The 23,212-nt window shown below is 39.4% G+C and overlaps 1 protein-coding gene across 1 annotated transcript in view; it reads right to left on the minus strand.

Annotated features, from left to right (window-relative positions):
* LOC139694407 (calcium/calmodulin-dependent protein kinase kinase 2-like) overlaps window positions 1-9,302 on the minus strand; it is a 136,874-nt gene extending 127,572 nt beyond the window's left edge. The window contains exon 1 of the mRNA XM_071592945.1: window positions 9,178-9,302. The gene's annotated coding sequence lies outside the window, so the exon portion shown is untranslated. The remainder of the gene's footprint in view (window positions 1-9,177) is intronic.
* Window positions 9,303-23,212: the final 13,910 nt, after the last annotated feature.

A 23,212-nucleotide genomic window follows, 5' to 3' on the forward strand; every position in this document is an offset into this window, starting at 1 on the left:
CAACCACCAAAAATTAAAATGATCATATTCTACCTTCGTTGCAGGCATTCATTTTTTAGATTTCAACTTTTTCCTACCATTTTTCTCGACCTTGAGGGACGTTCCAATTTCCTTTTCACTCCTAGCATGCCCGTCAGTGGGTGGGAATGGAGTCATGAAATATGTCCTTTTCTACGCGCAAAAACAGGGATCATATATTTCCTCCTCAAAAAAGATAAATTCACATTATTTCAGCGTACGTCATATAGGTTATTACTCTCTGCGCGGATTATGACAGTGTATATTTCATAGAATATGGAAAAATGCAAGAATATGGACCAAAAGAAAGAACTAAACATCTGCAGTGTTCTCTCGAGGTGAATCAACACAACGGAACACTTTGAAAACTATCTCACCACCTGATAAGAGTATGACGAAAAACAGTTTTGGCTTCAAGCAGCATACTTACTTACCATGAAATGGCCTTGCTTCCATGAACCATGGCAGCAAGGCCGTTGGAACGAAGGTAGGTCAGAATGGCGATTGAAAAAAGAAATATTTCCTCACGCGTGAAGAATGAGCAGGAGCATTTAAAAAAAATCGCAAATGACATGAAGCGCAATATCCCAGTCAATAGACATGAAATACGCGCAGATTCTTTGAAATGGGAAATACCACTCGCGTTCTGAAAACTTCGTTTCCCCGGGACGCCGGGATGGATTGTGAAAACATTCGTTTCATACAAAAATTGTGTGTGTATGTATGTGTTTATAAATGCCTGTGTATGTATATATAATTATATATATATATATATATATATATATATATATATATATATATATCAGTTCCCACATTCATTTCGGTCACAATGTACCATAATGAGCTCATTTTAACTTGCATGCATGTATTACAAATATTCATGCAGGCCGCCAAAGGCACATACATAGATGGAAAAACATAATGGAAAAAGATTTTTAAAGAAAAGGATTAATAAAAAGGATTTAGCGAGGTTCCAAAGAATGTGAGATATTTTTAGATAGAATAAGATAAATCATAAATATTATGTCTCAGGTAAATACGTGTAACTCTCATCCTGCTTTACGCCCGTAAAACGGTGGTAATAAAATGTTAACGATATTCTATTATAGTGATAGCCTGAAAATATTGTGTCCCATGAGGTTACGCAAAGTTCCTAATTGATTTTTGTTTTAAGGTTATCTACCGGTTAAGGTAGGTTTTTGGATGGACACAACTACCAAACAAACATTTTATTATTCCTAACAAAACACAAAAAACCCATCATCATAATCTGTATCAGGTCCCTCTTCATCTCTGAGTACTTTCTTCCTCCCTTCATCCCGTCCAACATCCCTATCCTGTTCCTACCCTTTCCTCTTTTGCCCAACATTCTCCCCTCCATCACAGTCTTCAACATCCCACTGCAGGTCAACACCCCCTTCATCCACTTTTCTTGCCTCCATAGGTTTTCTCCCAACAAACCCCTCTCTTCGCCCACCATACCAAGTGCTTCCTCATTTGTTTTCTTCTCTGTCCATTTCACCTTCTCCATTCTTCTCCACACCCACATTTCAAAAGCCTCCAATCTACGTCTATCCTCCTGCTTCAATGACCACGTTTCCGCACCGTACATAGCTACGCTCCATATCAAAGTTTTTACGAGTCTTTTCTTAATATCCTTATTCAACGTCCCCGTCATCAACTCCCTCCTCCTTGTGAAAGCCTCTTTGCCTAGCGCAATTCTTCTCCTTACGTCCCTGCTACATTGACCGTGTTGGTCCAAAACACTACCGAGATACGTAAACTGTTCTACCTGCTCTAGTTTTTGCCCTCCTATTTTAATGTTTAGGTTAGCCCTTTTCTTTCTAGAAAATTGCATAACCTTTGTTTTATTAATATTGATTCTCATCCCATACCTGTCGCACTGAATTTCCAATTCACTCAATGCTTGCAACCCCTTGGCTGACTGACAAACTAAAGCTTGGTCATCAGCAAACCTAACTGATTTATTTATATATATATATATATAAATATATATGTATATATATATATATATATATATATATATATATATATATATATATATATATATATATAAATAAATCAATTACCATTATCATACATATATTATTACTAATATGAAGGTTATTTTGACTTTAATGCGCATACAGTCAAAGTTCATAATTGTTTGGAGATTCCCTCAAGGCCCCATTGCATTAGGGCAGGAGAGGTCATGAAAATGAGTTTAGAGAGGCCAACCTAACCGAGATTTTAGATATCATATTCCCCGTGACAACTAAAGCATTAGTATAACTCAAATGGCAGCTTTAGGCAAAAAATTGTATCCAGGGAAGCCTATTTCTTAGTCGATGGTAGTTGCAGTATGGGGAATTAGTGGAGGCGACCGACGGCTAAGGTCATTTGTGTCATTAGGAATAGGTAAATAATTTGGTAGAGGTAGGATTTCCAAGGAATGGAGGCGTCGGCGATAGCTTACTCTAAACTGAAGGCCCCAAGGGATTCAGAGTGGTTCACTCCCATCCGATGTACGGTGTATCCCACTTGAGGTGCCCTCCACATAGCACCCCAAGTAGGAACGGGATATCACTGGAAAAAATTCTGCCACCGTCTGAATTCGGACCCTGACCTACTGGATGGAAAGCCTATAAATTAGCCAACCCACATATCCAATCCGTACTGTAAACATAGGCTGCGCCACGAATAACTGCTTTGGACTTTCGATCTGAATACACCAGATCTAATTACATATTAATTTTATTCTACAGTTCATTTTTTTTTTAATTTGAGACCCCCGATCAAAGAAATGCAAGCACTTCAGCGATGTGTCTCATTCTATCATGATAATTACTCCCGATTCGGACAACCTTACATTCGGATATGGACGTGGACAAATTTGAATGCCTTTTCAAATAATGCGAATGAAATTATTGAATCTCATATAAATTAATCTATACTGGATATGGAAGTAAGATAATTTGCCATATTTTTCTCAAGGAGCGAAGCATCCTAAACCATTCAATTGCTTCCACCAACAATCCGATTAACAAAACCCAATTACATATTAGCCTTGCCGAATATTTTAAGTCTGTTTATTTCACGTAGAAATCACCCATGGGCTACTCCCCGCCCTGCGCCACCTCTCGTCCATTTCTACGAATTAATTAGTGCCGCATTTAATTTTTCAGCCCGTCGCATTTCCATACGCTCCGAATTTCGATAAGGCAAGAGGCGAATGTGCTGGCTCCCCCCAAATGGCTGGACCGACCTTAGAGAGATGGGGCTGTCAAGATTTGCCGCCGCGCATTAAACGTGATAAATCCCGTCCAGTAAAATGTTAATAAAATTAATGATTGCTCCTCGCTCTTAAATCTGCAGTCTCGCAATCGCTGTCAGCGAGATTTTCACTTTTAAATGAGCTATAACTCGAGATTTCTTGTTCTCTGTTCCCGAGATCGTATGTCGTAAGGAGAGAAAGAGAGAGAGAGAGAGTGAGATTGCAACGGCACTGCTAATTAATACATGCTCCTAATATAAGTACACTCTAATTCTTACGTAAAATTTAATTTTATGACTAGTCTCTAATGCTTCAGTCTTCTAAACCTGATATATGCACTTGAGGCTATCATCTATTGACTCACTTCTTTTTCACAAAAAGTTAAAAGCCTATTTTCCAGACACTTTATCAAATGTTTTAATTGCAACTGGCATTTTTATTCCTTCCAGGATGAAATGAATCGTAGTTACGGGGTGACCTAAACTTTGAAATTTTGATTGCCTAAGAACGTTGGGTTGGCCCAGTTCATAACCGCTCGATCTAATTTAACACCATTGAAACATAAGTCGGAAAAGTACCTGAACACCGTACTTTCATTAAAATTATCAGCTGTAATCTTAGTATAATGGCTACGAGACATAATACGCCATTACCTGTGGTACGTTTCTCAACGTATAAAGTTATTTTAATAACTAACTTAAGTTTTCTCTCCCCATATTGTCATATAAAAATTAAAGAAATAAGGAGGAATAAATGCACGAAAACACTAATAATCCTTCTGAGTTCATGTGTGTGCTTTAGGAAGTTTATAGAAAGCATGAGACTTTTAAATTAGTACTTGTAAAGTGAATTGAAGCCTTGATAAACACGACCCTGGCATCTACTGCATTCATTTTTTATTCGAAGCACAACATAAAAAGGTACTTCGAATGAAAAATGAATGAATCAAAAAATTACTGAATCCATAAAGGATTCACAGTTCTTGTTTGCATTTACTTCATTAAGTATTTTTCGTGATGATATCGTGGAATAGGTCGACAAAAATGAGATACGAATGCTGGGCTTGAAAAGTCTCCGTAACCGAGTGATCCATTTTAAGTGCTTCTTGTGAAAATCAGGAGTTATTTAGCACATAACGGAGCATGTACTGACTTGAAAGGTGAAGTGAGTACCTCACGCCAGTGATACACAAAAGGTAAACTCCGGACTCAAATAATTTCATCAAAAAAAAACAACGGTTACATAAAGCAAGCGGGCTCAATGCTTCCCGCTTGTGCTACTTCTATGATTGATGCTCTGCTCACAAAACTTCATGTACCACTTTAAAAAACGAAATATTAGTAAAGTAAGGATTAAAAAAATACTGTTTTAATGGAACGTTTTGCTGCTTCCTCCAAAGTACTTTTCCTGGTTACGGTCGACGAAAATTTTACGCACGAATACAGAAGGTTGCATAACTTCAAGGATATCAGAATTGGGGAAAATTAGATCGGAAATCGTTAAGCTGCCAATGCTAATTAAGTGATGCAACCCTGATTGGATTTGACGGGAAACGAGCCAGTTGCCGTCCATATGCAAGCGTAAGTGCTCTGTTATTAGGATATCCCGTGAGAAGGAAACTATCATGGTTCTGAAACGCCGACGATATCGAGTTAACGACGCGGCCGTCACATAAATTACTCGCGCACGGACTTGAGCATCCGCGTGAAAGCATTATTTTGCACCCCGCGCGCATTCAATTATGTTTTCAAAGAAGGAACATGTAGTCCAAAAATAGATCCTCAAAGTTAATGCATATTTGCCGATCTTGGAAGATTGAATACTTGCAAACGATAACAGCTTAACTCTCTTCTTTTTTTTGGCCCGATAACCTAATGGGGGAAATGTTATCCTCGAGTTTATAATTAGCTTTAAACGAACACCTCAGGATGTAAGCAGGAAATGGGAGGTGGATTCCTTTTTCGCTTAAGTAGTGTGTATCCCATGCATATATGAATTACATAAAAACCGTCATCATCATCATCAAAGGTTATTAATCCTAGGACTGGTTTGTAGCACTCATCCAAGTGATCCTGTTACCTGCCAATCTCTTCATTCCATCATAGTTCCTCCCGCTAGCGCACACCATTACTCGATTCTCGTAATTCATTCTTGGTTATTCATCCCACCTGTACAAGATGTTCAAGGTACAAGTTCAAGTATCCCAAATTTTTTCTTTGGACGAGAAGCAGATAGAAAATGTTTGCTCGGCTTATATTTCGCGGGCACAATTTATAAATACAACTCGTAATTGGCAACACCGTAGAGCTCACAGGATTCGTTTGAGATCTTTGATACCTAAAATGTCATCTCTGAGCACACAAGAACATAAAGATCATTCATTTTCTATCCATTTTCCCCCTTGCCTGGTTTAACACACCCATATCGAAATCCATAGTTAACTGAGCGAAAGACATGTGGTAATGGTGCTATGAATTTGAAAAATGTGCGTTCGTGGATTCGATATTCCCAAGAAGACCAAAACGTCACGTGACAATGAACCCAAGAAGACTCTTGTCCACCTATCATCAGCATTTTTCCCGTTAGGGCAAACGTGAACCCATGAAAACGGTTATGGAATCATAGCATCGAGAATAGGAAAAATCGCATATCTACGGAGAGATAAAATTGAGAAATAACAGAAATTTCAACTTTCCGATGCAAGTAATTTGTGAGGAAAAAATTAGGATCCTTAAAACAGAGTTCTTTCTTGCAACGGTTCCTTAAATTGTGCTCTTAATTAAAAAAATATTGTTCCTTACAGCGTGTGTAATCAGTTTCTTTCTTCCCGTCAGAATCATCCATTTTCTACTCTCCTCATACAATCTTCATACTCGATTTTTCCGGGTTGTTCTCGGAATTCTGTTTACAACGCATGCGTTCATTTTCGTCGCTCATTAAACAATTGTAACTGGAATACAGCTGTCGTTAATTCTGATGGAGAAATAGGATGGTATAATTGTATTCGTGGAAGATAATTTTGAGAAGAGGAATAGCGTATAAAGAAATTCGAAGGGGTGGTGTTTCAAACGATGCAAGAGTTAAATTCCGTTTTGGAGATTTTTCGCGGATATTCAAACTTAATTTTGAAAGTAGCCGATGTAAAGGGAAAAAAAAACCTTTTCCAATTCTGTAGTAAATGAAACGGAGCTAAACATGTTCCGGGAGACGAATTCCAATACTCACGAAGGCAACTCCTTTCTTCCAATGATGGAAGTTGTAGCAAAGATAAAAAAGGAGTGCGAAATTTTTAATTCACCCCGACCATATTTAATTTAAAATATTCCTACCCTCATGATTAACTCATTTTGTGTTCCATTTTTAAAAAGGAAGGCTCTCGTTTCCTTCTTTCGTCTCACAAAAAAATACATTATCGGAATTTTTTCTTTGCAAATTGAATTCTTTGCCTTTTTTTCACTTCACGAATTTTGCCACCCTACCAAGCGGGTGGGAATATCAGATAGAAATGAACATTTTTTTATATAATTTACTCCTCACGCTCGTCAATCCGGTAAAAAAAATCCTTAGTGTGAGATGTCTAAAGAGGGCTAATGATTGGGATGTAATTATGACATCAGTGGAGTGTCGATTCATAATGAGTTTGAGTAAATCGAATTTGACTAATATCAATTTTGGTTAACCAGGGAAGAATTAAAATAGAGTGAACATTAATAAAATTTAGCGTAATACCAATCCTTGACGACACATGCTTTTTCCTCGAAACACAGTCCTCCATTCCAAATCACAACTTTAAAAGAATCGAGAAAAGCAAGTCATATTTCAACAAAAAAACCTCATGTTAATTGATTTAATCGGTGTATTAGGTCTCGTTAATAACAAGACCGATTTATAGCAAGAAAAATTGGGGAAGATTTTATATTTCTTTCAACTTTGTCAAAGCAAGTAATGTAATGGACTAACTCACTAACAATACCAAAGAGTAATGACGATATTTTTTTTCCGTAGACAGATTTTTTTGAAATAGTAAAAATATTTTTTTTCCATTGAGTTATGAATTACCTATTATGCAGAATTTTAGCGTCAATTTTATAAAAATTCGCGCTAAAGAATTGTTGGCATTATTGGAGATGAAGTTAAGGGAATTTGAGTAACAAAATGATTACCATTTTTAAAAGTAAAATATTGAATAAATAAGTTGTAAATTAGAATTTTTTTTAGAATTTCCATTATCAGGTTCCAATTGAAAAAAAATCAATTATCATCACTACAATTAATTATGGAATCCGATAAAGGGTACTGAAAAATTTATTTTGAAATAAACACACTTTCGTTTCACTAAAAATGTGATCGAGTGGTGATTGAATAAGATATTAGGCCACTAGTTATTGAACCATTATGAATTTTTGTTCAAGTAACCGAGAGGTAACTCAGAATCGCAATAATGGAGTCCTCGCAAATTTAAAAATGTAAATAAAATAAATTCAGATGATCAGATTCCTTTCATTGCTAGTGAATTTCAATCGAGTGATTAGCGAGAGATATATAGTTGCATTGGGATTATAAATTAAAATTGAAGTCAATGAAGAAAATGACTAATAATTTAAGTTAAACAGATTCAATCTCTCAGAAACAATTTCCAGTTTTTCTGTAGAAGATCCATCTATGCAACGTATTTCTGGGGGAGTTCAACTTCCCCTGTTTACTTCCACAAATGGAATTAGTTTCAGCATTCCATTTCAATTTCATGACGGAGAAAGAGCCATTTGTCCATTCTCGGATTAATGTATTTTCATATCAGGGTAAAAAATTTTATGAGGGTAAAAAATATTCATATGTTCCAATGAAAATTATGGTATTCGAGAAAATTCTTCATTTCCCAATTTTTCATCGAGATTCACGCAAATGAGGGTATTAATTACACCTGTTCAATATACTACTGAATTCAGAGTACGCAAAAATTGGTTCTGTTAGCTTTTGACCACGGGAATGACATAGTTAACCCGGGGAATATTGGGCCTTCAACCATTTACTTCATCTTTTCGAGTAAATGCTAGAGAAACTAAAGTAAAAAGATGAAAGAATAGAAATAGCATGTGTGGATGTTTTAAACAATAAAATATTTTGAGAAAACATTCTCATTTCACAAAAACAACATTCCACAATCATATAAAATTTCGACAACTCATTCCACTCCAAAATGAACACCATTTGTTGTTTGTTGCTGACTATTAAGACTGCATATTCTTGGCTCTCAGACTTCACATTTTAAAATTAGCTATGCATTATTAATAACACAACAATGACTCCTATTGCACATGAGATGACATGGTATGCTAATGTGTAGAGTTATGAGCTATTGACCGGAGCAACCGTGCTCGATTCCGGGTGAATCCACTGGACATCCTCAGTTTGACCCAAGCAGTGTAACTTTTCGGGTGCCGGATCTTACTGGGAAACCATAAACGGCACGGGAACCATGTCAAAGAAACTGGTCCTCCTGCCATATGTGTGCATTTCATACACAATTGCATTGGTACGAGGCAAGCCCCACCATCACCTATCAACCCAAACTTTGATTTGGTTGCAAAATTTGGCATAGTAGGCAAATGAATTTCAGGAAATGCAATTTTAGACGGAAAGGGATTCCAAATAATATGAAAAATTCGCATGGATTTGAGTGAATTCAGCATTTATAATAAAAAAAGTTAATACACTCGCAAAAATAAAAACTTTTGAATAAATCAAAGTCATCGATTGATTTGAAATGCTCTAAATAACTATTCCAATCTACTCCGATTCTAAAACTGAGGGATGGAGTGAAAAGGGCTATCCTTTAAAAATCCCTTAAAAAAGAAAATTGAAAATAATGATCTCGTGGTACTTACCCTTCCAATGGTCTCTTTGAGCGTATACTGGTTCAGCCTCCTCCGAACCAGCCTCCTATCCCTCCCAGACTCGTGTTCCCCGCCGCCGCGGCCCGCCGACGGCGCACCGCACCCCGCCAGCGAATTCCCACCCACCGTCCCGACGCCGACGGCCCCCATCGACGAGCCCACCGCCGACAACGCCCCACCGCCACCCCTGAGGCACCGGCGCATGCGCGGGGGCGGAGGGGAGGAGGAGGGTGAACCGCACGGCGAGAAGGGGCAGTCGGGATAGATGGGCCGCGGTGGGGGGCGGGAGAGACGGTCGCCGCCCGGGGCCAAACGGGTTGGGGGCGGAGGCGTGAGGGTGGTGGGGGCGGAGACTTGGGAAGGGTGTTGTTGGTGATGCTCTCCGGATGGTGGCGGTGTTTGATGCTGTTGGTGGTGTTGCTGGGAATGGTGGTGAGTCGTCGGGGGCTTGGGAGGCGGGGGCCGGAGGGTGGCAGCCGCCCTCGGGGTATGCGACCGTCCCCGTCTCGCGTCTTCCTCCACTGCCGCCGTCCCCCCTCCGTCTTCCGCCGCCTCTCCCTCTTCCTCTGTCCCCGTGCGCCGCCACCTTCCGGTGGTCGTCCGCCTGTCCGCGGGAGCAGGGGGCACCACCACGTCCGCCTCCTCCTCCACCGCGGAGCACCTGCATAGCGAGGGAAAAGAGAGAGAGTGAAATGGTGTGAAGTAGGAAGATATGAATGAATGAACGGACGAAACGAGCAAACAAAAGAAGCGAGCGCGACTGCGGGTGGCACCCGTCGCCTTTCCCCCGCCCTCTCAACCCCTCCGACGTCGCAAACCGGATTAGTCACGGCCGAGCCGAGCGCTCGCGACGAGACGAGGTCTTCCCGTGTCCCAGCGTTAAGAGTTTAATTTTTAATGCCACGCGTATTTATGTCCATGGAAATCTGCATATCAGCGCGCTGGTAGTGGCGGCAGAAGCCTCGCGTCCAGGCGTGTTGGGATAAGTGCCGTCCGAGGAAAACTTTTTGAACACACAAGCTCACCCTTTGGGCACTAGGAGGAGTCGAGAGAGTAAATAAGACTGCGATTGTACTGTCCACTTTTTTTTTATTTAATGTGCCACGCGTTTTAAACGACTAAGCTTTGACCTTCAGGTACAGTCGTGGTGCGTGCGCGGAGGAGTTACTGAAACTCGTAGTTGAACACATTACAATAAAAGAAGCTGCAGCGAAACTGGTGTTATATTTCTTGTACGTAATAAAATGTTCCTTCGTCTCCCTTGTCACCATAGACATAATGGGAGGAGTTGAATGATGATTAATTAAATAGGTACATAAATTTATGCATCGGAAAATGCATGAATTTCAGAGTTTAATGAAAATCACATTCGCCTTTAAGTTTTAAGGTTAATACATTATTTATTATCGGTGATTAACATTCATTTCAGATTTGTATTGTAATTAGAATCACAAATGAAACTGGTCATTTCACAAGCTGTAAATATAAGGACGAAAATAAAAACTGTGAAGATAAGCTTTACGAAATTTTGTTACTGTGACTCAATTATTTCTTCGTTTTGGTAGTCTACCGTTTAAATTAGGTCTTAGATGAAAATAAACTGAACAAACATTTCTTGGTCTCGCCCGAGACAAAACCTGACCCCACACTATAATGAACCCATTCAAAATAGCAGTTAAATTCATTTACCTCCCTTAGTTCCATTCAACATGCCTATTCTTTGCTTTCCACTTTATCGCCTGCGTAACGTTCTCCCCTCTGCATCACAGTCTTCAACATTCCATCACCTGTCAAAAAGCTCTTCATCCGCCTTTCCTATCTCCTTTGGATTTCTCCCAACAATGCCTTCTTCAACCCCCACATGCCCAGAACCATCCTCGTTAATTTTCCTTTCTGCCCATTTATACCTTTTCCATTCTCCTCCACAACCACATTTCAAAAGCCTCCAATCTGCGCCATTCACCTGGTGTCAATGACTAAGCTTGCGAGACCTACAAAAACCACACTCCATACCGAAGTTTCACTAGTCTTTCCTAAATATTCTTACTCAACGTCTATGTCATCGAAGTTATCACCCTTGCGAAAGCTTCTTTGCCTATCGGAGTCGTTCTTCTGATGTCCATTCCATGACCATCTAAGCCCAAAACCCTTCCGAGATGGGTTAACTGTTTCACCTGCTCTATTTTTTTCCCTCCAATTTAAACGTTTAGGCTAGCCTACCTCTCAAAAACATCATATTATTTGCTGTGTTTACATTGATTACATACCTATAACACTAATTTTCAAATGCATTCAGCTATTATTGTATCCATTTGCTTTAATGGCTAATTGAAGATTGGTGATCCACAAATCTAACTGATTTATCTATTTTCACTTCTGTCTCCGGTCCTTCCCGTGCTTCCATTACCATTACCTCCGCATGTTAACTGAAAATAATACGTGATAGTGGGCCTCCCTTTCTTACTTCCCTGCCTAGCATTGCCTCGTCCTGACTCTCCATCCACTTCACGCACCTGAGTAGTCTGAGACATATACAGGTTTCGCCCAAATCGTCTATCCTTCTAATCTACTCTTATTTTCTGCAATACATTCATTGATTCTACCCAAATCACTCCATTGAATGCCTTCTCAAAATTCAAGATGCAAATAAATGCATACTGATTGTACCCTGTTTTTTTCATTTCTATTAAAGACCTCAATATTGCTATGGCATGGCGTGTGCCAATCCCCTTCCTGAACGCAAAATGATTATCTTCTTAACGCTCAGATATTGTAGTCAAACAATACTGTCTCGGATGCTCCAGGTTTGTTTCCAGAACATGATTTTCATTCTAAATTGTAGCATTATTTCATGTGTTATAGGTCAAACACAAATTGCCACACAAGCACGCGGGAAAGCAGACACACGGCCTGTAAATTCATGAATTTAGGGGATTTAAAATATGTTCATCTATTTACGTCGCCATCTTCAATTCCGACTTTTCACCAAGCATACATATGCTTTCTCACATGCTGCGACGGATGAATGGGGCCGGTGAATAATCATCTCAACTCGACGAGAGCATTGGATTGCAGGAACTCTTAAGGGAGTGAGATTCCATTTGTACGCGTGGGATCCATTTGTACGCGTGGGATCAGAGTTAGCGGAGGGGGGAGGAGGATAGTGGTGGCGCGCGAAACTTTGGAAACAACCCCCATTCCATACCTCCGACCACCCTCCTCCACACACTCCTCCCTTCCTTGCGTTCCGTTGGCCGCTGGAGGGTACACGAGCGGGTGGGGCACTCGCAGAATAAAAAAAAGGCTTTGTGTTCGTATTTTTTTTTTCATTTTTCTGACGCGAGAGTTGAAGGGCGTGCGAAAAAATGTATTTTTTTATCCCGTTCCGTCCCGAGGCGCACTGCTCACGGTTCGTCCCGCAATTTTTTTTGGGAACTGGTCGAGAGGGAGGTAAAAAACATTGAGTCGCCAGGAGGGTGATACTCGAGAGAGAGAGGGGGGGGGTAGAAAGATTCAACCAAAAGAGGTAGGGGTCGGTTCCACCCCTATCTACCCCCTCAGGTTGCTGACGGCCCGATGCAACTTCCCACCTCAATTATTTCTCGTAGTTTTTAATCTGTGCATATCTATCAGACTCAGGGCAGCAGTATTTCCGCTTCTAGTAAACGCGACTGAATGAGTCACTCTGTTCGACTTAACAAGGACGAAATTATTTTCCCGGGGCTTTCGGCACAGGTCGTTCCTTAGCATTCTCGTATCCTGGGTCCAGTGGGGCCAAATACCATGGTAGAATGCTATAGTTCTATGATACGGAAAACTCATCACCCATAATTATTATTAATTAGACAGCGTTATCAATACTTTTGTGCCCATCAAGAAAATTATGACAGACGGAATGTATTTGTGATGAAGTGGGTGGATTGAATGAAAGAAGTTATATCCGTGGAATAAAAAGAAGGATTGTATTTATGTATCATGACGTCATTCCAACACAAAGATAAGCCGGAAACCTATGAAGTTACGCCTGTATATTGAATGACCGATGGTCTTTCAATGCAATTTAAAGATTCCTATGGAACACAGACGTTGTTCGGTTAAGGGCAAACTTTTCATGATATAAGTCTCCTTTCCAATTTGGTTTTGCATCAACTAACCCTTTAAACTTAAGAAAATATATTAAAGGGGTGTGATGATACAGTGAGTAGAGAGTTGGGTTACTAACAGGAGGCACTGAGTTCGATTCCATATGACGCCAATGGGTACTCGCAGCAGCTTATCCCAAGCTGTGTGATTTTTCGGGTATCAGATCTTCCTAGGAAATCACAACTGGCAAATCAAAAGGAACTGGTGCCCCTGTCCTGATATGTGAATTTTAAGGACCCGGTACGAGGTGAGCTCCGCCCTCACGTATCAAGTCAAACCTTTTGCTCATCACGGTCGTTGGGTGGGGAATTAAGTATTTAAGATATCCCAAGGGAGTTTTGTGGGAATTGCGACCGCGTATTATTGTTTTACAGCGTTGAGAATTAATATGTATGCCTCTCAGGGGTCCGATTGTTTCTCAAAATATTTCTCGCAGCCCCCGAAGACGGTCTGAGAAATTTTCTCCAAATGAATTCCTGAACTTACATCGTTGTTGTGTTGAAGATGGTGGGAAGAATAAAATGGGAGAGACAAGGGGATAGGATTAAGTTAAATGCACGGCTAAATGCTATGGAATGTGTTGTTACATGCATGGAAATCTCAGATTTCCGTGAATGGTATTTCAAGGGGGACGCATCACGAAATAATAGTATTGTCATTTTCCACAGCGATTTATTGCGCGCAACGCTATTCAATGCCAGTGCATAGTCATCATCAGGTACATAAAATACCTCTGCCTCCTTTTCAATGTTATCATTTCACGATATGTCCAATTTCCACGAATAAAAACCTGCCACTACTATTCATAGAGGAGTACCCATCGATTGCGCGTTTTAGAATATCGAACTCGGTACATAGGTGTGACGTCCTTGCAGAGGAATATCTACCGCTATCTGGCGGGAGAATAGAGAAGAGTGAAATTAAAATACGTCCTTACCAGAGGAGGAGAGTCTACTTCAACATACGTATACGTCGGCTTGCAGTGAGCTGCGTGTAAAAAAATGGTGTCGACGTCAAAGAGCATTTGCATAGAAAAGTTTCATTTCAAGAACATCTATCCGGATCTAAATTCAATAACTATTATATTCTACAACTATACCCTAGAAAGCGGGGATGGAATGTGGTAATCTACGGGGTAATCTTCGTACTCCTACATACATTGGTCGCTTGGATCATGCATATAAAATTCGGGAAATAGATGCCAGAACTAGCCGACTCAAGGACTCCTTCTTCCCACGGACAATACGGGATAGCAACTGCAGGGTTATAGATAGCAAAAATTCCACTTGCCACCCTCAGCGTCTAAAAAATAATTAGTTGTATTTAAATGCATGCTCTTCCACTAACCTTATGTGTTTTGTTATATTAACACATTCTTCCCGAATGACCTCATTCATGTTCTGTTCATCTGTTTTTAAGTTTCCCTTTCAATCCCTCGTCCCTCTCCGCGGGGAGAAATTCCTGCTACCTGCAACGTTGGGTCGCATTCCCTGCCTTTTAAAGACTCTTTGGGGGCAGAGTGTTTCGTGGTGCATTTTCATGTGGTGTTTCAATTTCTTGCTTGTTGTGTCCTGGCTTCCGTGTTGTAGGATGGCTTTCGTGCCGCATCATGGGGTGCAGTTTTTTAGTTGTTTTGCGGTATATGTGTTTGCATGAGTATTGGATGAAGGGATTTTTGCATGAGTGTGTGCGCTGCTGTGGGTGTAATTTTCCGTGTTGTTTTTTTGCATGTGGTATTTTTCTTTTTTACGGTTGGTGACCTAACACCCCCCGCCACACGCCCTTGCGGCGGCTTGCGGGGTATTATGTAGATGTAGATGTAGATGTAAAGCGTTGGACTACTGACCGGAGAGCCAAAGACCGATTCTCGGGCATGCCTCTCTGGGCACCCGCCGCTTCACCCAAGCAGTGTGATTTTTCTGGTACCAGATTTTCCCATAAAACCATAGACGATACAGGGAAAGGAACTGTCCCTCCGTACTCAGATGATTGAGTTTCACACGACGTTGGGCTAACTACTAGGTGGGCGGTGTCCATCTAACCTCACCTATCAAACCGACATTAGGGTTGAAAACTATTTTCATACTCAGGAACAAGAGCATCCCACACGAAGAACTACCATATTAAAGAGTAAACGTTTATCTGAAGCCTGTTTACCAAATGCAAAACAACCCAGATGAAATACCCGTAAAATACTTATTATAATCGAACAGACTCCATAAAAGCCTTCTCACATAAGAAGAAGTTTTCCTAAACAAAGGTTTTCGTCTATTCGAAAAACTGACGATGGTTGCAGTACCAAAAATTAAAAATCACCGGACGGCGGTTACGAAGTATGATTGTTAGATGCATGGAAGTCAGTTTTCTTGTCGTTACGCACAGGGAAGGGAGTGCTGGGAATCTTTTTAATGCTACGTAATAGCATGTTATTGAGAGCAAAATGATAGATATTATTTAATAATTTGATTCAATTAAAAACCAATATAAGTTTGTTTGTTTTTAAATGCTTTACTTTCCGCTCCAAATCAGTGTATATAATTCCGCTCCCTCCGTTAATACGAAATGCGACCAGGAAAAATAATATTAAGGATAGAAAGTTAGTAGACCCTTTCTTAAGTTACTTAAGTAGTCTTTTTACAGCATTTGAGTTATTACGAAATGTCTTTGGTTTCAGGCCATCGAAATTTTCATAAGCGCTATCGAACACTCGAATTAATCGATTTCGATTTTATAACTGCCGGCATCAAAGCTATCACGGCTCAACCCGCTCGCTTCTACGATCGACTCCGTTCACTCAAGAGAATAACTCGAGTTATGCTTTCAACTGACTATCATAAAATATTCTAAGAATACAAAAAGGAGATACTTCATCATGTGGCTCACCTATCAGGTTTTTTCAACAGTAGTGATATCCGGGGGCGTCGGAAGAAAATCAGCAAAACGAATAGTTAGAGTTTTTCTAGCGCTGTATTCCGTGTGGCGAATAAATTTGCATCACACTTCACGAGGACAATTGAAACTTCCCGTTCGATGGCTTAACGCTCCTAAAAAAAAACAAAGCTCAGCTCAATGAGGGTACGCTAACGCGAAATGAAATATGAGCGCATTTGGAATCGGCGACTTGGAAAGAAAGGCGAGTTTATTCTGCGTCCTATTTCACCCGTTTGCCGGTTCACGTCTAAATTCCAGCACAAAATGGACAGATAAACAGTGGGCGCCACTTCGCCTGTCCACTCCGAGCAAATGCGAACTACCGTCTAGTTGCCTTGCCGTCAGCCTTAGATAGACGAGTAGGTACTGGCATTCTTTCGACCGTGGCAACGTTAGGACGCCCCGTTTCCCGTACTCGTTCACGCGGCTGTCTACTCCCATGGATCGGAATTATCGGGCCACCGCGTCACGTATTTATAGACACACGAAAGACGTCCACGAAAATGCCATGTGGCGTTTATGATCCCATTTTCCTCGTAAGAAAACGATCTTGCGGTGCAATTTGCCGTGTAGGAGAATCCGATTTTACAAGCAAAAGTGTAACGTACTCGGAATATTTTTTATGAACAAGGATCACGGTTACTCGTCTCGTTAACGCGTATTTTTGTCAAAAAAACAATAAAAATAAATAAAATCCAGTAATAAGAAAATATCACCGAATATTTTAAAAAATTTTATTGCTATTAACAAGGTCAAGACGGATCATTAAAAGGTATAGTGGCAAAAAAACGTAAAGGAGAAACATAGACGATAACACAAGAATGCAAAGATAATCAATGACAAATGGGCAAGTGTACAAGTAGGAAGTTGGGAGGGATTAACTCAAATAGGGAAGGCTGAATTCACGAATTTTATGCTTTTATCCATGATACATGAGAGAATGTGTTCGATTTTAACAACGAAAAGCCTTTCAAAATTCTGAGAACTATCTGCCATGGATTATATCCCGAAGAATATTTGCTGTTTGCCGAGCGTCAGTGGCAAGACCGAATAAAACTACGAGGAAAATTTTGAACGGTTAATTTCACCCCAGATAGGCAACATCAAAGAGAATTTTGACATCGTAACCCAAAACTGCAGAAAAACATTCTACGGGTTTCGGAGACTCGCAACATTTAATTACACAATTAAACCATGGAGTCTCAAAATAATGGCATCTTATTCACGGATTTCCTGATTGAAAAATTAACGAATGAATATTTACGAGCATAGTGATTTATATGCTCTACGATTTATGTACGACAGGATTACTGCTTTTTGATTGTAGCTATTACCATTAGACACTATACACGCCGACTCCGTTATTCCACATTAATGGTTCCAATCATGTTCTCAAGCATCGCATACAAGTTTTTTTTATCTACATAGCTTTGACGTGTTGATTGAAAGTCAGTCGTAGTTTTTTTCTTTTATGAGTAGGAAAAGACAAATACGTGGTGGTTCTGCAAATATCGAAAATTTAAAAATAAACTCTAACAGAAATATCACTTTAAGGCGGTCATGCCGCCATCATCAGAAAATATATATTTATATGTTTATATATATATATATTTTTTTTTTGTAAACATATAAAAATAATATATATATATATATACATAATGTATATGAAGTTAACGCTAGCGATAAAGATAAAAACTTGTCTTTGTCCACTAGTGCTAACTTCAGATGCATTATTATTCACGTCCGTGAGACTTTTAGAAAAATCTTATATATATATATATATATATATATATATATATATATATATATATATATATATATATATATACATACATATATATATACACACACATACACACGTAAACATACATTCTGTTATAGTTACATATATATGTATAAATATGTGTGTATATATATAAATATACATGTATGTATGTGTATATATATATATACATATATATATATATATATATATTTATTATATATACATGTATACATACATCAATACACACATATGCATACACATCTTTTCGTATGAGTAGGAGCATACGATTAGCATACACACGTTTAATAAAATTCGAAATGACTTTGCGTTTACGTTTGTATTTCGATTTTTAATACTTTTTTTCCAGTAGAATCGCCGTATGCCTTGATTTATAGGTCTTATCCAAAACCCCCGAGGAGAGCCCGTAAACCTGCTTAAAACGTTACTCATTTATTTGGTTTATACTCCGTGCCTGGCTTTTAATTCTCAAAAATTTGCATAAATTCGCATTTACTCCCCCATATATCCTCCTTTTCACCGGGTATTTATTATCACGAATGACGAGGGGATAAATCCTCGTCCTCTGGTGCACTGCCGAATTAAAACAGCAGCGCTCCTCTTTGATTCCCCTCAAAAATCGGATAAATTGCAAACGGGAAAGCGGAATGTTTCCCTTAATGACATTTTATTTATCAAACACTTTCTAAAGCACTCACTCTCTTTCCGTGATTTTTCATTCAACGGTGGTCATCATCATTACAATTAGAGACTTCATAAATGGACATTTATTTGTTTGTTCGTGTTTTCCATTGAAACCCTGGAATTCAATATCGAATAAAAATTTTTAAACGTAATCATTATGGAGATGAAAGTTTCTACCTAAAAAGAGTTTTAATGTGTCCTCATTCAACATCATCAACGCGTATTTTATGAAATATAACACCGAACACTAGTGCAAATAATTTAGAAAAACGGCCACAGAAAGGTAAGAAAAGTGAAAATCACCAAAGGAATGATAAACTTATAGTGTGCTCGGGTACATTCCTTCTTACTAATGATAATCTCCCTATTTAAAAGATAAATACCGATGATAAACGGTTCTGTGGGCAGTGCCAGCGTCACTAGCATTGCACATGTAATTTCTGTGGTGCGCCAGTCATAACCCACTTTTCTCGACATATTGGAAATGTCGGGTATAGACGCAAAAGTTGCAACCTTACGCCGCAAAAAAAGGCAGTCAACGGCATCCAGCCTTTTATGGCCACGAAAACAAAAACATCCACCTGTTTGCGCATTCGCACAAGCCTCACAAAAGGCCTGCATTCCGACATTCTATTGTATAAGACTATTAGAAGATGAGGAGCATTAAATTCCACTTAGATCATGGCATCGCTATCAAAGAGAACAGTTCATAAAGATGAATGCGACAGCAATGGTAAACGCTCTGAAATCGCAAAAGTACATCCAGACTAATGAAATCCATGTTTTTCAGAATTCGCCCTAATCACTTCTTCCATGAATAACCGTTCGTAACCCCCATCGTACTACGGAATAACGATTCCGTACATTATATTTCTAACACCACCGCTAAAGATACTCCCTTTTCTTTTATGCAAGAGATTTGATCTGTAATTCAACCTTCGCTAAGTGAGTGATTCCCAGCCTAGCTCCTCTAATATATTGGATACGCTACTATATTTGTTATAACGTTTTACAAATCTAGCTCTTCTACGCTGCACGCGATCCAATTCGGTAATCAATCCAACTTTGTGAGGATCCCATATTCTTGCAGCACATTCTTAATAAGGCCTAACCAGTGGCAGATAAAATTTCTCTGAGATGTTCATCACATTTACCCAGTACTTTTCTAATAAACCACAATTTTTTGCTAGCTTGTCCACATATTCCCCGCATGTGTTTCATCAGGAGAGGTCGTGAATGAGGGCAACGCCTAAGTATTTATTTGAGTCTACTCATACCATTTCGGTGTTCCCGATACAATAGGCGTTCGGAAGGGAATTGCTTTTCATCAAAAAATTCATCACTATGCAATTTTTAAAGTTAAATTCTTATTCTCAAGTGTCACATCAGCGTTGTATAGCATTTCGGTCATCTGACACAGCTGCTGTGTCCTTAGGATCGTGTATATCACGGCAAACCCCTGCATCGTCGGCAAATAAACGTATCTTAGTTGTGACTACGGAGTCAATTTCGTTAACGTAAAATAGGAATAAAAGAGGTCTGATAACACTTCCCTGGGGATCACCTGAAGTAACTTCTACTGCATTTGAGTTAAATCCATTTATCACTACTCTTAGTATCCAACCATTCAAAAAGTTTTTAACCCAGCCCAGGATATTTTTCACCTATACCATATTCTTATGGCTTTGTGAGTAGTTTAACATGAAGTATATAGTCGAAATCTTTCTTAAAATCTAGAAAAATCGCGTCCACTCGAAAATTGTTCCTTCCGAAATGAGAATATCACGAATAAAGAGCGTAAGTTGTCTATGGCAGGATCTGCGGAGAAACTACATCACTCGAGTGCCTCATCTAAATTTGATCCCCAGGAATGTCCATCACACAGTTTGGTGGGTACGTGATCTTGCCTCTAGATGAAGTAGAAGGCATGATGAAGAAGGTCTCAGTAACATGACAGGAATTACAGCCCCATATGCAGCCTGCCCGCCTAAAGAATTCAAGAGTTCTAGCGTCAAGTACGAGACATGGCTACGAAAGTTGAGCTAATACGAGGGTGGTCCTAGAAGTACTCGACCCTACAAAGAAAACACAAAATCAAGATAGTCAATGAAAATTAAGAGGGAAACTGCAGGTGGCATAGGAAAAGGATATATCTTCCCTAAACAGATTAAAGGATTTACATCAATCTTGGAACTTGGTACGAGCCAATCTCTAACCCCACCTATCAAAATTAACAGTGACTTAGTTTGTTTTTGATAGGTCATGAATGCACCCGACGCGCCCGATCGATTACTTTGATGGTGGAAGACATTGAAGACATTACACATACGAGCATAAAATGCTAAAACTTTTAGAAATAAATGGCGCACTTAGGTTTACTACCAATAAAGGATGAGCTACAATAGCCGACCAGTTCATTTTACACTAAATACGAAAAAGACGCTACCAAAATTATGGATTCAAAAACCGGTTTTTGGTCGCAAAATTCAATCATGGAATCCATATGAAAGGGTATAAATGTTAAACATACCAAGAATGATAATAAGTTGTCAATACTAAAACTAATGATGCCAATTCATTTTTACTGGCGATTCTTAAATGCACACTTAAAACGTTTCAGAGCAATCTTTTTGGAAAAGCAGCATAATAAAATGGGCTTTAGTTCAAAGTAGATAGAGTTAGTTAGAGTTAATTATTTAGTTAGAATTAAAAATTAGTTAGAGTTAAAATTAGCTTAAAAATACCCTTTTTCAATAATAAATCCCTCATCCGACTGCGGTTTCAATATTTCACCTTCAAACTTTCGAGGCATAGCACTCTTCAAAATAATGCAAATATGTTTTAACTCTGGTGGGTTGATACAATTATAGACTGGCAAAGTAAAAAGGTTTTTCTAGTTTCACCACTAATTTCTAGCGCCTTGATAAATACTCCATTAAGGGCTTCAAAGTTATATATTAACGAATTACAATGACATATCTATGGCGAAAAAATAAGAGAAAACGTAATCTACTCAATACGGGCAGTACTGGCAACTAAATTAATCGTACAATATCCAGAAACTGCATGTCGATCAGTGCAAACGTGAAAATCTTCGCATTGTTATTTCAGTTTTATCTTTCAGCACCAGCCGGGTAACAAAACACCAATTAAGAACCACAATGGGACGAAACTGTAATTTTCAAATTATATTTTAAATACACGCCTTTAACCGTTTGTTCAGGGAAGGGGTGGTATCCTTGCGGGTAGAGCATCTGACGACTGCCAGATTCAAATCCCGGATGTGACCTTTGAACAACCGCATCCAAATACTTGTAAGGTGCGATTTTCTTAATTCAAAACCAAAACTTCGTAGAAAACTGAACGGTGGCACAGGAAATATTGCTATTCCTCCCCCCCCCCACAACCCAATGTGTGAGTGACACACGCCTTGGAACATTTCCAGGTGGATTCAACTTTCACCTAAGTATTAAAAACAACCTCAACAACCTCAGTGCTGACTTCTGTGGATGATTGGAAGTTTTTAAAAGATTGCGCATAAATTTCAAAGATATTATTCTCAAATTCTTAAGAGTAGACCTGTATTCCAGGCATTGATTCTGAATATGAAATGTCTCTACAAATGCAACCTTATTTCTGATTGACTTGATTTTTCGATTGACCGAACGTTCGCAAAAATACTCCTAAGATTTGAATTCCGCGCAGCATGTTAGAGAAAAGTATCATATTAGTATGCATGTCGAGGGGCGTAGTAGTTTAGTGGATAGAACGCAGGATCACTGACCGGAGGACTTGGATTCCATTTCGAGTGACGCCTCAGGGCAACTTAAATTCACCTTAGCTATGCGATATTTTTTCAGTTGCCAGATCTTTCTGGAGGACCGAGGTCAGCGCAGGGGAAGCAACTCAAACCCCTATCCTGATGTATAAATTTCATTTGCCGCAAACGGTTTAATACAAGGTGGGCTCGAACCCTCGCCCGTCAAACCGACCTTCGGTTCGATGCCTATGGTTTGTATTGTATCGTTCACGATTTCTCTCGGAAACTTTTACTGAACTCTGAATTTTCCTTATCATGAAATGTGCACAGTAAATAGCGCCATTGAATGAACTTAGCACAAAAATTCAGGTCGAGAGACAAAGCCGCGAGTAGTGGAGTTAGTAATGGGAGTATCCTTCGAGGAGGCCATTCCCAATCCTCTCCCGTTCGGGGAAGTCGGACTTCATCCAGCGCGACTAAGTCTCCGACTGTTTGCCGACCAAATTGATGACATTAAAGTCACGGTAAGTTTACATGAGGTGATTTCATAGGAGCCAAAGGTCACCTATTCCGTTTGTCGCTCAAACTGGCTCCATTTATTTAAATGCTTCACTGGGCGAGGACTTCCGTAACAACCATCTTCGGTGGAAACTCCAAATAAATCTTCCGAACGAAGGAAACCAAGCCGAAGGGTCGTAAGAGAAACAAGGTGATGGTGTAATTTT

Source organism: Hetaerina americana, unplaced genomic scaffold, assembly GCF_022747635.1.
Source record: "Hetaerina americana unplaced genomic scaffold, ioHetAmer1.1.p SCAF_5, whole genome shotgun sequence".
NCBI classification, from domain to species: domain Eukaryota; kingdom Metazoa; phylum Arthropoda; class Insecta; order Odonata; family Calopterygidae; genus Hetaerina; species Hetaerina americana.